At 43.4% G+C, this 13,081-nt stretch overlaps 1 protein-coding gene across 6 annotated transcripts in view; it reads left to right on the top strand.

Moving 5' to 3' along the window:
• The first annotated feature begins 1,688 nt into the window (after positions 1–1,688).
• The window catches only part of WNK3 (WNK lysine deficient protein kinase 3), a 172,122-nt gene continuing 160,729 nt past the window's right edge, over positions 1,689–13,081 (top strand). For 2 of the 6 annotated variants that reach the window (XM_008272664.4, XM_002720024.5), the window contains exon 1: positions 2,366–2,619. The gene's annotated coding sequence lies outside the window, so the exon portion shown is untranslated. Of the gene's footprint in view, positions 1,877–2,362; positions 2,620–13,081 lie in introns of those variants that run through there. The other 4 variants (XM_051827130.2, XM_051827133.2, XM_051827131.2 and 1 more) reach the window with 4 other exon arrangements.

Here is a 13,081-nt window from a genome sequence, read left to right as displayed (position 1 = left end):
CTGTGGCCAGCGCACCGCGCTGATCCGAAGTCAGGAGCCAGGTGCTTCTCCTGGTCTCCCATGTGAGTGCAGGGCCCAAGCACTTGGGCCATCTTCCACTGCCCTCCCTGGCCATAGCAGAGAGCTGGACTGGAAGAGGAGCAACCGGGACAGAATCCAGCGCCCCGACCGGGACTAGAACCCAGGGTGCGGGCGCTGCAGGCGGAGGATTAGCCTAGTGAGCCGTGGCGCCAGCCAATGCCTTGCTTTTTTGTATAGGCTGATGTGTGTGGTGTTGGTAGAGGTGGGGCAGCACTGAGAAATAGAAATGGTGGCTACAGTGTCCAGTTTCCATGTCACGGGAGTCAGGACCTACAAAGACTTGGAATAATTTGGCCATCTTTGAAACTAACCCTGGATGGTTGTTTGGCTGCTGTTCCTCTTTTCCCCATAGTAGTCAACAGTTCCACAGGGAAAAGGGATTACCTTCAGGGGCAGTCAGGAAAGAAGGAATGTGGGAGGTCCTATCCATTCTTCAGCTAACTGGGAATGCAGAGACCCTGGAGGTAGAGTGGTGGCACTGTTAGGAGAAACAGTATCTTGTTCTTCCAAATCTCCCGGAAGGGAAGCTATTCACAGGTGGAGTGGCTAAACCACATAGCCTCATTTTCCCCTCAGAATCCTCCCTTCATTGTCACAATTGTTAGACAGGAGTTCGGATTTATTAAGGGCATGGCCTGGTTTCTCTACATGTTCTGACAATATCGGGATTAATAATCCATCTTCCAGAAGAAAAGGGCAGTTAAATCTTTTAATAGGGCTATTCTTAAAGATCTGAAAAAGTTTGAGGTTCTGAGGCCTACAACAAGAAAAGATTAGAAAAAAAAAGGTGGCGGAGAAGGGAGAGGCTGGTATAACTCAGTGATAGGGCCCCTAGGCTGGGTAATTGAAAATATTAGTCTGGTATTTCCCAAATAGTTTCAAGCCCTCAAGGCATCCTGGAGAAATCCCACCCTTCAGAAGCTTGCCTTTACAGACATTGATGCCAGATGCATGTGTGAGGATCGAAAAATGCCAGTACTCTGTAGTGAGCACACGTGGATTCAAGTTCTAACTCTTCCACACATAGTTGTGTGAACTTGATCAACTCAAGTCCATTCTCCTCTGCTGAGCCTCAGTTTCCTTCGCTGTCGAGTCAGGATTGATGTGGGATTGACAGAAACAGTTGTGCACTGCACAGAAAGCAGTTCTTAAAGCCTCTGCGCCGAGCTTAACAGGTAGTGACAGCTTGATGGACGCAGCATTCCCCACCAGCTGGAGCATCTAGGGGTTTGTCAGGGAGGTGGATGGTGGGAGACTAGAGAGAGCCAGCCTCAGGGGGAGGTATCCTTTCCGCATGCGCGCGGTCTAGGCGCTCCGCTGAGCAGCCAGGGGGCGGGGCCAGGTTTCTAAAGGGGTTGCTATGGCACCGAGGGGCCAGGGGAGGTTAACCGAACCCTTAAAACATTGCTCCCTCCCCCACCCGCCAACGCCAGGGCCGAGGGCCATTGTTACAGGCAAAATGGCGTCGGTAATCCCCCTCCCGGTCAGAGGCCTAAACCAGGCTGAGGGTGGGAGTGGGGACTGAAGGTGGGAACAAAAACTACAATTCCCAGGGTACACTGCACCCGCCTGCGAGGCGCAGGGCACGTGCCCAGGCCTAGCGGTTACATGCCGTCAAAAATCCGTTTCATAGCTTCCCTTTCCCATCCCGGCTTTGGTTGTTTCCCAGCCCCCGCGCGCGCGCACTGCAGTCCTGGGGGGTGGGGGGACATGCCGTGGTCGTTGCCCTCGAAACGTAACCGGGAGACCGGTATTTGTAAATCTGTGCTTCGACTTCTAATCCCGAAGCCGGCAGGTATGAGTCTCGCGAGACAAACCGGGAGTTGGAAAGAGGGAGTTAGGGGTGGCGGGCGAAAAGGTGCTGGCGAGTACCAAATTTCTAACAGAACTACCGCATTTAGAGGGAGGCTTGCGGAGAACTGAGAGTGGGCGGTGGGGGGCTAGGAAGTAGTGTGTGTGTGTTTGGACTTTTTTTTTTTTTAAGGGGCCAGGATAAAACAGCTGTGGAGGGAGCGGGCGCTTGCGAACACACAGGAGGTATCGCGCGTGGCTCCTTACTGAGATTTTCTTTTTGCAAGGGGGAGAAGCCTTTCTCCTCGACGCGCATCCCTCTCTCCCGCTGCGTTGAGGCGGGCGGGGGAGGAGTGCGCACGCTCTAGTTGGCTAGCCACTCGGCACCTCGCTGCGATAGGGGCCCTCCGGAGTTGGGGCTGCTCCGTTGGCTTTCTCCGCCCCTCCCCCTTCTCCTTTCCTCCCCTCCCTTCCCCGCCCCCCTCCGCCCCTCTCTCCAACCTATCTGAATTCCCTGGCTGGAGTACGCCTGCGCCTGGTCAGCTCCGGGGCGAGCGCGAGCTTGGGCTCGTACCCCGCTCCCCTAACCCCGCCCGCTCTTTACCTACTGGCCGTAGCTTTGGCCCGGTGGGCTCCCGGGGAGACGCTCCCGCGCGCACGCGCACACGACGCGAAGCAGAGCTCGAGACATCGAGGAGGGGAGTAAGAAGCATCGGAGGAAGCGATAGAGGAGGAGGCGGTGTGTGTGTATGTGTCTATTCTATGGTGTGGTTCGTCGGGGGGCTGGAAGAGGCTTGGGAGAGGGCCAGGGAGAAGCGAAAAGAGTCTGTCTCCTTCCGTGAGAACCTCTAATTTGGTGAGGGTCCCGGGCCGGCCGGGGCGCAGAGAGAGGGAGGAGGCCGGGGGGCGTGTCTGGGATCGGGCTGAGAGATGAATGGGCCGGGGATGAATGGAGGGAGGCAGAGGCGGCCAAGAGTCTGTTAGGAGTAAGCGCCCTAGTTGGGGGCGGCTTGACCGAGGCAGGGTGAGTGCCATCACCAATAGGTACCGGCCGAGGCCAAGCTCGGGTCTTCGGGGTTGTCGGCGCTGCTGTCGAAGTGACTGAATGGGTAGCGAAGAAAATTTAAGAAGGGGAAAGTGAGGAAGGGCAGATGTGGGGTTGAGGTGCATTTTTTGTTTTGTTTTTGTTGGGGGGTGGTGGCAACTTTGGTAGCGAGGACAAGAGCAGGGGACGGGAAAGGTGCGGAGGTAGCAGGAGATGGTTGACAAAGGACTGAGGGATCGTTTAAGTGAGATTAAGGCTACCGAAAACGAAGATCGCGTCGGGTGTGGAAGTTGAGTAAGGGTTTGGTGGGTTATGATGGTGGATTTACTTTAGAGGTTCAGTGGGTGTGTGAGGGTCGATGAGACCGGATCGCAGTAAGGGGTATTGCTGTCTAGTTTCTTAGGTTCAAGGAGATTGAGTGTTATTTGGAAAGGGATGGTGTGTGTTCTGACTGACAGAATGGAGATGGGGAAGGGATGGTATAATAGGGGTGAGGTGGCTTCACTGCACTGGCAGTGGTTTTGTTTGACTAGGTGAGTGGTGAGACATCTGGGTAGTGGAGTGCGGGTGGAAATTATGCACGTGTGTATATCTCCCTGTCTCAGGAGTTCATAGAAAACTGGTAAAATGAGACCTCAAACCAGAGAGTGCTATGGCTATTCCTTCTTGAGAGTTAATATTGATTGAGGCAGTTATGTGAATAAATAGCCCTTGAGTTGTAAAAATCTTTGAAGTAGTGATTGCATCCAATTTCAGAGGCTTTGTTGCCTGTTTGTCATCTATAGTAAATTGCCGTACCAAGAGAACTTTTGGAGAGGTCTTAGTGTATGACACAGAGCAGCAGGTGTCTTCTGGACAGTCGCTATCCTTTGGATTGGTGCCTTTAGAAATTGTTGAAATTGGGCAGTGTGAAGGAAAGATAGTTTTCCTTAAAGGATAACTGAAATGCACTAGAGGTGACTTTTGGATGCTAAAAAAAACTATGTGTGATCTTTTTGGTCATTTTCAGCTTATTTGAAAATTGGCGTTTTTTTTTTTTTTTTTTTTTTTGGTGTGAGTTTAAGTTACAATAGAGTGTGTGAATGTTTTGTTCTCTGATTACTTATCTTCTTTTAAGGATGTCCTGTGATGATTCATTCTGTTCTGGGTCAAGATGAATAGTTACGGATTTTTAACTTTTCATGATTTTTTCATATTTTTTACTGAAATGTATTCATTCAAATGAACACATTTTAATATCGGAAATGTTGCAAACTTGAGAGCATTCTCATGCTATTTTTCCTTTATTCTGCTTTGGTGTTTCAGGAGTGTAATCTTGTTTTGGCTACCTCCCGCCTGAATACCAAAATTAATAGTATGTTTCAAGTCTCATATTGAGATGAATACTTAGTATATGAAATAGTAGGTTTAAAGGCATTGTGTTAGTTAAAAAGTGTTACATTCACTCTGCCAGGCAAGGTGGCTTCTCAGTTCTGAACTAGATGTTCTTCAAATGGAACTGCATTCAAATATTGTGGCTTAAAAAGTACAAGCAAAGCGTGTTTGGGGAGTGGAATGAAATAACATTGGACTCTTAGGTTGAGGCTGGAGTAAAGGACTACGTTAAAAGAGTTTAGGAGCCCTTGTTTTAAGAACCAAGGCTGATTTGCAATGTCTTCTCTGCCTTTTCTTCTGATGGCCCCTTCGACCTGGAATAGTCTTTCCTTCTCCTTTTGAATTTAAGACTTAACCTCTATTAGCATTCCTGAAAGCCTTTCTTGCTTCCTCCTCCCCCTCCCTCCCACCTCCGCTCTACCGAACTAGAGTTCCCATTACACCTTGGTCATAATTTTGTTACTGTGTATCTGTTGAGAGGCAGGCAGGAAAGGTACTTTCATCCTTACATGTGAAAGGGAAAATGAAACGTGAAAAATAAGACCTGCACTAGTAAGTCTGTGGTAGACCCTGGAATTCTGATTTCACTAAGTTGCCCATTGTTTAGTCAGTAAATGATAAAGCCAATGGCTATAAATTATCAAAGTAGACAGATGTAAAGAAAATAACAACTATTATATTACTATCAGATTTCTAGTCAGATAATTGAATTAAAAATTAAAGGACTGCTTACATTTTTGTGTGTTTTTGAGGTGGGGGTAGAATTGTATATAAGAAAAAATCCTTAGTCTCATCTCCGTATAAGTAGACCAACTCTTTTCTTGCAGATATACTTGATTATGTCTCTTGGCTAAAACCCAGAATTCCTTTAAAACAGTGGGTCTTTTCCAGTTTTGTTTGCATTATAAAATTGATGGCATTGTTAGGAAATATTTGATGGCTGTAAAGGACATCTATAAAAGCATTTATTCAGAAATTCCCAAAGCTTCAACAGTAGAATTAATGCCATAGCCCCTGGTGAGAATTAATCTGCCATTTCTATGGATTTGCTTATTATGAGTGTTTCATATAGATGGAATCATATGATATATGAACTTTTTATATCCAGCTTCTTCCACTTAGCACGTTTTTGAGATTCACACATGTTATGGCATATACTAACACTTTATTCTTTTTATGGTTGAGTAATATTCCGTTGTATAAATATGCCATGTTTTGAATATCCAGTCTCCTATTCATGGATATTTGGGTTATTTTCACTGTTTTGGCTTTTGTGAATATTGCTGCTCATGAATATTTCTGTACAAGATTTTGTTTAAATACCTGTTTTTAATTATTTTGGGCATGTTACTAAGAGTGAAACTGTTGGATCATTTGGTAATCCTTTGTTTAATTTTGTTGTGAAACCATCAAACTATTTTCCACAGTGCCTCTAGGATTTTACATTGGCACTAGCCATAGATGAGGGTTCCAATTTCTGCACATCCTCACCCACACTTGTTGCTTGCTTGCTTTCATTTTTTAAAAAAATGACCATACTAGTGGGTGTGAAGTGGTATTTCATTGTGATTTTGATTTGTATTTCCCTAATGACTAATGATGTTGGGCATCTTCTCATGTACTTGTTGACTGTTTGGATTTTTTAAGAAAGATGTCTATTTAAATCTTCTGCTTGTTTTAAAAATTTGGTTGCTTGTCTTTTTATTGTTGACTTTTAAAAAACAAATTTTAAAAAATATTCTAGGTACTAAATTCTGATCAGATATATGTTTTGCAACTAGTTTCTTCTGTGAGTTATCTTTTAAAAAATTTATTTTATTTATTTGAAAGAGTTACAGAGAGAAGTAGAGACAAAGAGAGATAGAGGTCTTCCATCCGCTGGTTCACCCCCCAAATGGCTGCACCGGCCAGGTTCCAGGAGCTTCCTCTGGATCTCCCACATGGGTGCATGTCTGCAAGCAGCCATCCTCTGCTGCTTTCCCAGGGAGCTGGATGGGAAGTGGAGCAGCCGGGACTTGAACTGGCATCCATCCATATGGGATTCTGGCGCTACAGTCCAAGGTTTTAACCCACTAAGCCACAGCGGCAGCTAATCTTTTTACTTTCTTGAGTGTGTTTTGTTGCACAAAAGTTTAGAAATTTGCTGTTTATTTTTTCTTATGTTGCTTGTACCTTCAGTGTTATATCTAAGAAACCATGGCCAAATCAAAGATCATGACCATTTTTCCTTATATTTTCTTTGAAGAATTTTGTAGTTTTAGTTCTAACGGTTAGGTCTTTGATCCACATGGGAGACCCAGATGATGTTCTGTGTTCCTGGCTTTGGCCTGGACTGACTGTTGTGGGCATTTGAGGAGTAAACCTGTGAATGGAAGTTTTCTCTTTCTGTGTCTCTCTTTGTCTCTCAAATAGGTGAAAATAAATAAACATTAAAAAAATAGGTGAATAACTGCTTTTTACTCATAAGAAAAGTGAAGCAAAACAAAAACAAGTGCATTCCTTTTGAATAGAGAGGGTGTTCCCCAGTGACAATTTTATTGGAGTAGGAATCAGCCTGGGTTCTAGGCTGGTCCGCCTGTGATCTTGTATATCTGTAAGCATCTGTTTCCTTATTTGTTACTGAACAAAACAAAAATCTTATGTACTTTGCAGGACCTTCCTTCCTTCCTCCCCTCCCCTCCCCTCCCCTCCCTTCCTCCCTTCCTCCCTTCCTCCCTTCCTCCCTCCCTCTTAGATTTTTCTATTTATTTGAAAGGCAGAATTAGAGAAAGAAGGAGAGACAGAGAGACCTTCCATCCTCTGGTTCACTCCCCAAATGGCTGTAACAACTGGGCTGGACCAAGCCAAAGCCAGGAGGCAGGAGCTTCTTCCAGGTCTCTCATGTGGGTACAAGGGCCCAAGGACTTGGACCATCTTCTGCTGCTTTTCCAGGTGCATTAGCAGGAGCTGGATCAGAAGTGGAGCATCCAGGACTTGAACCAGTGCCCATATGGGATGCTGGCACTGCGTGCCGTGGCTTTAACTCACTGAGCCACAGCACCAGCTCTGTGCAGGGTTTCTTTGCTAATCAAGTGAGAAAATTTACTCTTTGTAAATTGTACAACTACATATGAAATGCAAAGGATTCTATTAATATATTTTTTGAATCAAAGTGTCTCAATTGAGAAATGTTTTCCCACCAATTTAAAGCTTTTTACCCATCTGGTAACTTTTAGCACCAAATGTCTAAACTCACTGATAATCAGGAGAGGTTGGGTTCTTAGAAAATGGTAGTGTGGGCTGGCTCAGTGGCGTGGACTTGGGCAAGACACTGAACTTCTCTGAGCCATGCTAAATTTTGGAATTCAGATAAATGCCAAGTAGCTTTCAGAATTATTGTTAGGAGTAATAATTGAGTTAAATGGATGAAGTTCTTTCAAAACTGTAAAGCAAGGCTCAATACTTTTTCTGTGAAGGGACAGATAGTTAAATATTTTAATTATTTTTTGGCCATGGGGTGTTACCTAGGCATTACATGGGGTCATTAACAAGTTCATGGAAGATGCTCATTATGACAAAACTATGCATGAATTCCAATTTTTTTTTGCATCAAAATAAACTTTTTTTAAATTCCTTTTTCCCATTAACTTTGAAGTCCCCTTGTATGTAAATTAACGAGTATGGCTGTGTTTTCATAAAACTTTATGGACGCTGAACTATGCATTTCAAATAATTTTCATATATCACAGAATACTATTCTTGATGTTTTAAAAATCTTTTTTAAAAAAAGATTTATTCATTTGAAAGGCAGAATGACAGAGAGAAGAGACAGAGACAAAGAGATCTTCCATCCATTGGTTCATTCCTCAAATGACTGAAGCCAGGAGCCTAGAACTCCAATTTGGGTGCTGCTTTCCCAGGCACATTAGCAGAGAACTGGCCCTTTGGATGTTTTCAACCATTTACAAATGTAAAAATCTTTCTTAGCTCATTGGCTGCACACTAACAATCAGTGAAGTGGGTTTGGCCTGAGGGCTATATGTAGTTTGGCCATCACTGCAATAAAGGATTAGACAGTGTAAGGTGTTAATTATGGATGAGAGGGTAGGTGATTGATACATAAAAATTATTTAATTTTAATGACGAGCGAAGATGAAGATGATTTCAATCCCCCTTATAATTTGGAACTAGAAAATTTTTTCCACACGAAATATGTGTCTTTAATTGAGGAAATGACTTTGTCAAAGCAAAACTGGAGGATGGAAGAAAGGAAAAAGATAGTTTTAGTGTGGTAACTTCCTAGCAATTGTGATGTGGTTGTGTTGTGTATGTATGTATGTCGATTCAGGATTGTATCTACTGTGTATGTGGCTCCAAGTGATATGTAGCCACTTCTTAGGAGGAAGGAGTGTGCTTGGGATATGCCTCGGTTAAATTCTGGCTCAGGTTTTTATGAGCAGTGTGATCTTGATCAGTTTCTTAAAATTTTTTGTGCTTTAATTTACTCATTTATAAAATGAGAATAAAAATATTACTTAAGGTTATTGTGTTATTTACATGAGAAAACACATGAAAAGGTTTACAAGTATTTGGCAAGTAGCATACAAGTGAGTGCTAACTGATAATATTCCTTTGAGGGACTAGTGTTGTAGCACAGTGCTGCCTGCAATGTTGGTACCAATATGGGAGTCCTGGCTGCTCTGCTGCTTTTTTTTTTTTAATTTATTTAACAGAGTTATACACTGAGAGAGAGAAACAGAAAGGTCTTCCTTCCTTTGGTTCACTCCCCAAATGGCTGCTATGGCCGGCACAGTGCCGATCCGAAGCCAGGAGCCAGGTGCTTCTTCCTGGTCTCCCATGCAGGTGCAGGGGCCCAAGCACTTGGGCCATCCTCCACTGCCCTCCTGGGCCACAGCAGAGAGCTGGACTGGAAGAGGGACAACTGGGACTGGAACCCGGTACCCATATGGGATGCCGGCGCCACAGGCGGAGGATTAACCAACTGAGCCACGGTGCTGGCCCTCTGCTCTGCTTCTGATGCAGCTCTCTGCTAAAGCACCTGGGAAGGCAGTGGAACGTGGCTCAAATACTTCGTTGCTTGCCACCCATGTGGGAGACCTAAATGGATTTTCTAGCTCCTGACTTCATTTTGGCCCAGACCTGGCCATTGTGGCTTTTTGGGGAGTGAACCAGCAGATGGAAGATCTCCCCCCCCCCCCTTGTCACTCTGCTTTTCAAATAAATAAATAAATAAATAAGTCTTTTCTTTTTTGACAGGCATAGTTAGTGAGAGAGAGAGACAGAAAGGTCTTCCTTCCGTTGGTTCACCCCCCAAGTGGCCACTACGGCTGGCGCTGCGCCGATCCGAAGCCAGGAGCCAGGAGCTTCTCCTGTCTCCCATGGAGTGCAGGGCCCAAGGACTTGGGCCATCCTCCACTGCACTCCCGGGCCACAGCAGAGAACTGGCCTGGAAAAGGGGCAACTGGGACAGAATCCGGCGCCCCGACCGGGACTAGAACCTGGGATGCTGGCGCTGCAGGCGGAGGATTAGCCTATTGAGCCCCGGCACCGGCCATAAATAAGTCTGAAAAACTTATTTGAATACACAAGTCTTCTAATGGAAAATGCAGATTGTAAAAAAAAAAAAAAACAGAAGGTAGGTGTTGTGGCATAGCAAGTTAAAGTGCGACTTGGGTTGCCCACATTCCATATTGGAATACCTGGGATTGAGTCCTGTTTCTGCTTCTGATCCAGCTTCCTTATGTTCCTGGGAAGCAGCAGGTCAAGTACTGAGTCTTTGCCACCCATGTGGGAGACCTGGATGCAGTTTCTGGCTCCTGGCTTTGGTCTGGCCCATTCCTGACTATTGGGGCCATGTGTGGAATGTCTCTTTCTCTCTCTGTCACTTGGCCTTTCTTTTTTTATTATTTTATTTTTTAGAAGATTTTATTTATTTATTTATTTGAAAGAGAGTTACACAGAGAGAAGAGAGGCAGAGAGAGAGAGGTCTTTCATCCGATGGTTCACTCCCTAATTGGCTGCAACGGCTGGAGCTGCGCGGATCCGAAGCCAGGAGCCAGGAGCTTCTTCCAGATCTCCCATGAAGGTGCAAGGGCCCAAGGATTTGGGCCATCTTCCACTGCTTTCGCAGGCCATAGCAAAGAGCTGGATTGGAAGAGGGGCAGTCAGGACTAGAACCGGCACCCATATGGGATGCCGGCGCTTCAGGCCAGGGCGTTAACCTGCTGTGCCACAGGGCCGGCCCTTACTCGGCCTTTCAAATAAAGAAACATGAATAAATAGACATTAAAAATTATATGGATTTTAAAATACTTTTGTACCAAAATAAACTTACAGTTTAATTCAATTTTCCACAAATTTTTGAAGTGTCTTTTATAAAGTTAATTAGAAACAAATCTTAAGAATGAGATGGGAGAGGGAGTAGGAAGTGGGACAGCAGTGGGTGTGGGAGGGCAGGTATGAGGGAAAGAATTGCTATATTCCTAAAGCTGTACCTATGAAATTTGTATTAATTAAATAAATTTATCACTTTAAAAAAGTATCATAATATTCTCAGTTGGTTGTTTTGCACAGGGTGATGATGGGAAATTGTTTTAAACAATCAAAATAATATAGAGCTAGATTAAAACCTGAAGGTTCCTTTTTTTAAACCCCTATTTCCTGCCCTTCCAGAGGTAATGGTTAAGACTTGGCTGTAGATTTGTTCAGTCTTTTTTGCTCTATATTTACATGCATAGGTATGTGCTTATATAAATACAAAAATGGTACATGCTTTGTGACCTTTTCCCCAAAGATTATGATTTAGGGCCATCTGTATGCTGTATTGGGTTGCTTGGTTCTTGATTTCACCTTCCTGCCAGTGCAGACCATGGGAGGCAGCAGTGATAGCTCACATAGATGGGTCTCTGCTACCCATATGGGAGACCTGATTTGAGTTCCTGGCTGCCAACCTTGTCCTGGCCCAACCCCAAGTGTTGAGGGCATTTGGAGAGTGAACCAGTGAATGGAGATCACTTTCTTTGTCTCTTAAGTCAATAAAATAAATACAAATATAAAAAATCTGTTGTGGTGCAAAATAATTTTGAAATCCCTGCATAGTCTTTTTCCCACAATATGCATTTTCTATGAACTTTCTAAAGATCCTTCATATGGTATTCTGCATTCAGGGATCCATTTCTTTTGGTGAGGAGAGTTCAGTTCTTTGGACTATCCCTGTGTCTAGCCTTTTGCTCATTCTGGCCCTCTATGGGATCAGTCTTTTCCCATTGAAGTACTAAGTACTAAACAGGCTCGACTATGCTTAGCTTCCGAGATTAGACGAGACTGGGCGCATTCAGGGTGGTATGGCTGTAGACTGGGATCAGTCTTTTTTGTGTGGAGCCTTTCTGGGATTTTTCTCTGCAAGTCTGCTCCTTTTTAGGTTAGAATACTTTATATTACTTATTTTAGGTTGTAGCATCCTTTTCTTTGTGTTATCAGCTAGTTCTTTTCTGTTTGCTCTTGGTCAGAAATTGTTGAAATCTTATATGCCATTTTCCATTGGTGTTCTTGACTTGTCATTTATACTTTTTATATTATTTTACCATCACTTTGCTGGAGTCTTGGACATTACATGAGCTATAGTTATTCAGTTCATCTTCTTGAACCAGAGGTCAGTGGTGGTATATCTTAAGCTTGCATAAATTAGACTTCTTGAGGATGAGGACTGATTTTTGTTCTTTTATCTGTAGACCTGACACAGTGCTTGGCATATTGGCACTTGACAAATGTTTATTGGCATGAATGTGCATATATGAGGAAGAAGGAGGATTGTTAGTTGAAAATTTACCCTGTAATTTTGACTTTAAATATGCATTATTTCAAGTGCTGTTTATGAAAGTTAAAGAAATTCATTGAGCCATTGGTTGTCAAAGTAATGGTTTTGTGCTGGATTTCTTTTGGATAGATCCATGATAACCTACAGGTGAGAAATTATCTTGAACTTTTAACTAAATGCTCTAAGCTTATAAATGAAACATGTTGAAGAAATAAAAGAAGTATACAAATTTGTTAGATTTTCTTTGTAATTTAAGGCTCCATAGAAGTGTTTTTGCAGTTGTCTTCATATATATTCCTAGGTCCTAGATCAGACTATTTACCATTTTGTGAAGAATAAAATGGTTCCAGATAGATTATAATCCATAACTGTGAACTTAGTAAGAGAGTCCAGACTTGAGCCTGAATTTTGTAGTTTTTCATCAAGCCATGTTTCTACACTGCTAAATGTGGAAGAGATATTATCTGGTCAATGGAGCATATCCCTTTAGCAATACCAACATGGTTTATTATTGGAAAGATTTAAAGAAATGTATTATGTACTTTCCTGCCTTCCTAAATAGAGTCTGCTGAAAATCATTCAGTGTTTATTTGAGTATTGTTGAATAGTGCATTAGTATAGAAGTGCCTCTAGGGATTATTAAGACATAGAAAATAAAAGCTTTCATTTATTGATTGTTGTATTGTGCCAGACACCGTGCTAAGTATTTTATGTCTAGATTCATATCAGTCCTTTGAGATTTCACAAATAAAATCAAGAATGAGTGAGGTTAAATAATTTTCCCTGATCTCCACTGAGGAATGAGAAGTAGGACCAAGATTTGATTCCAAGTTTCTCCAACTCCAGAACCTGTGTTCTTTTTTTTTAGATTTTTTTATTTATTTGAAAGTCAGAGTTACAGAGAGAGAGGAGAGGCAGAGAGAGAGAGAGAGAGAGAGAGGTCTTCCATCCGCTGGTTCACTCCCCAATTGGCC

This window comes from Oryctolagus cuniculus, chromosome X, assembly GCF_964237555.1.
Source record: "Oryctolagus cuniculus chromosome X, mOryCun1.1, whole genome shotgun sequence".
NCBI classification, from domain to species: domain Eukaryota; kingdom Metazoa; phylum Chordata; class Mammalia; order Lagomorpha; family Leporidae; genus Oryctolagus; species Oryctolagus cuniculus.
The sequence above is the reverse complement of the archived record's forward strand: the minus strand, read 5'-3'. Positions and strand labels throughout refer to the sequence as shown.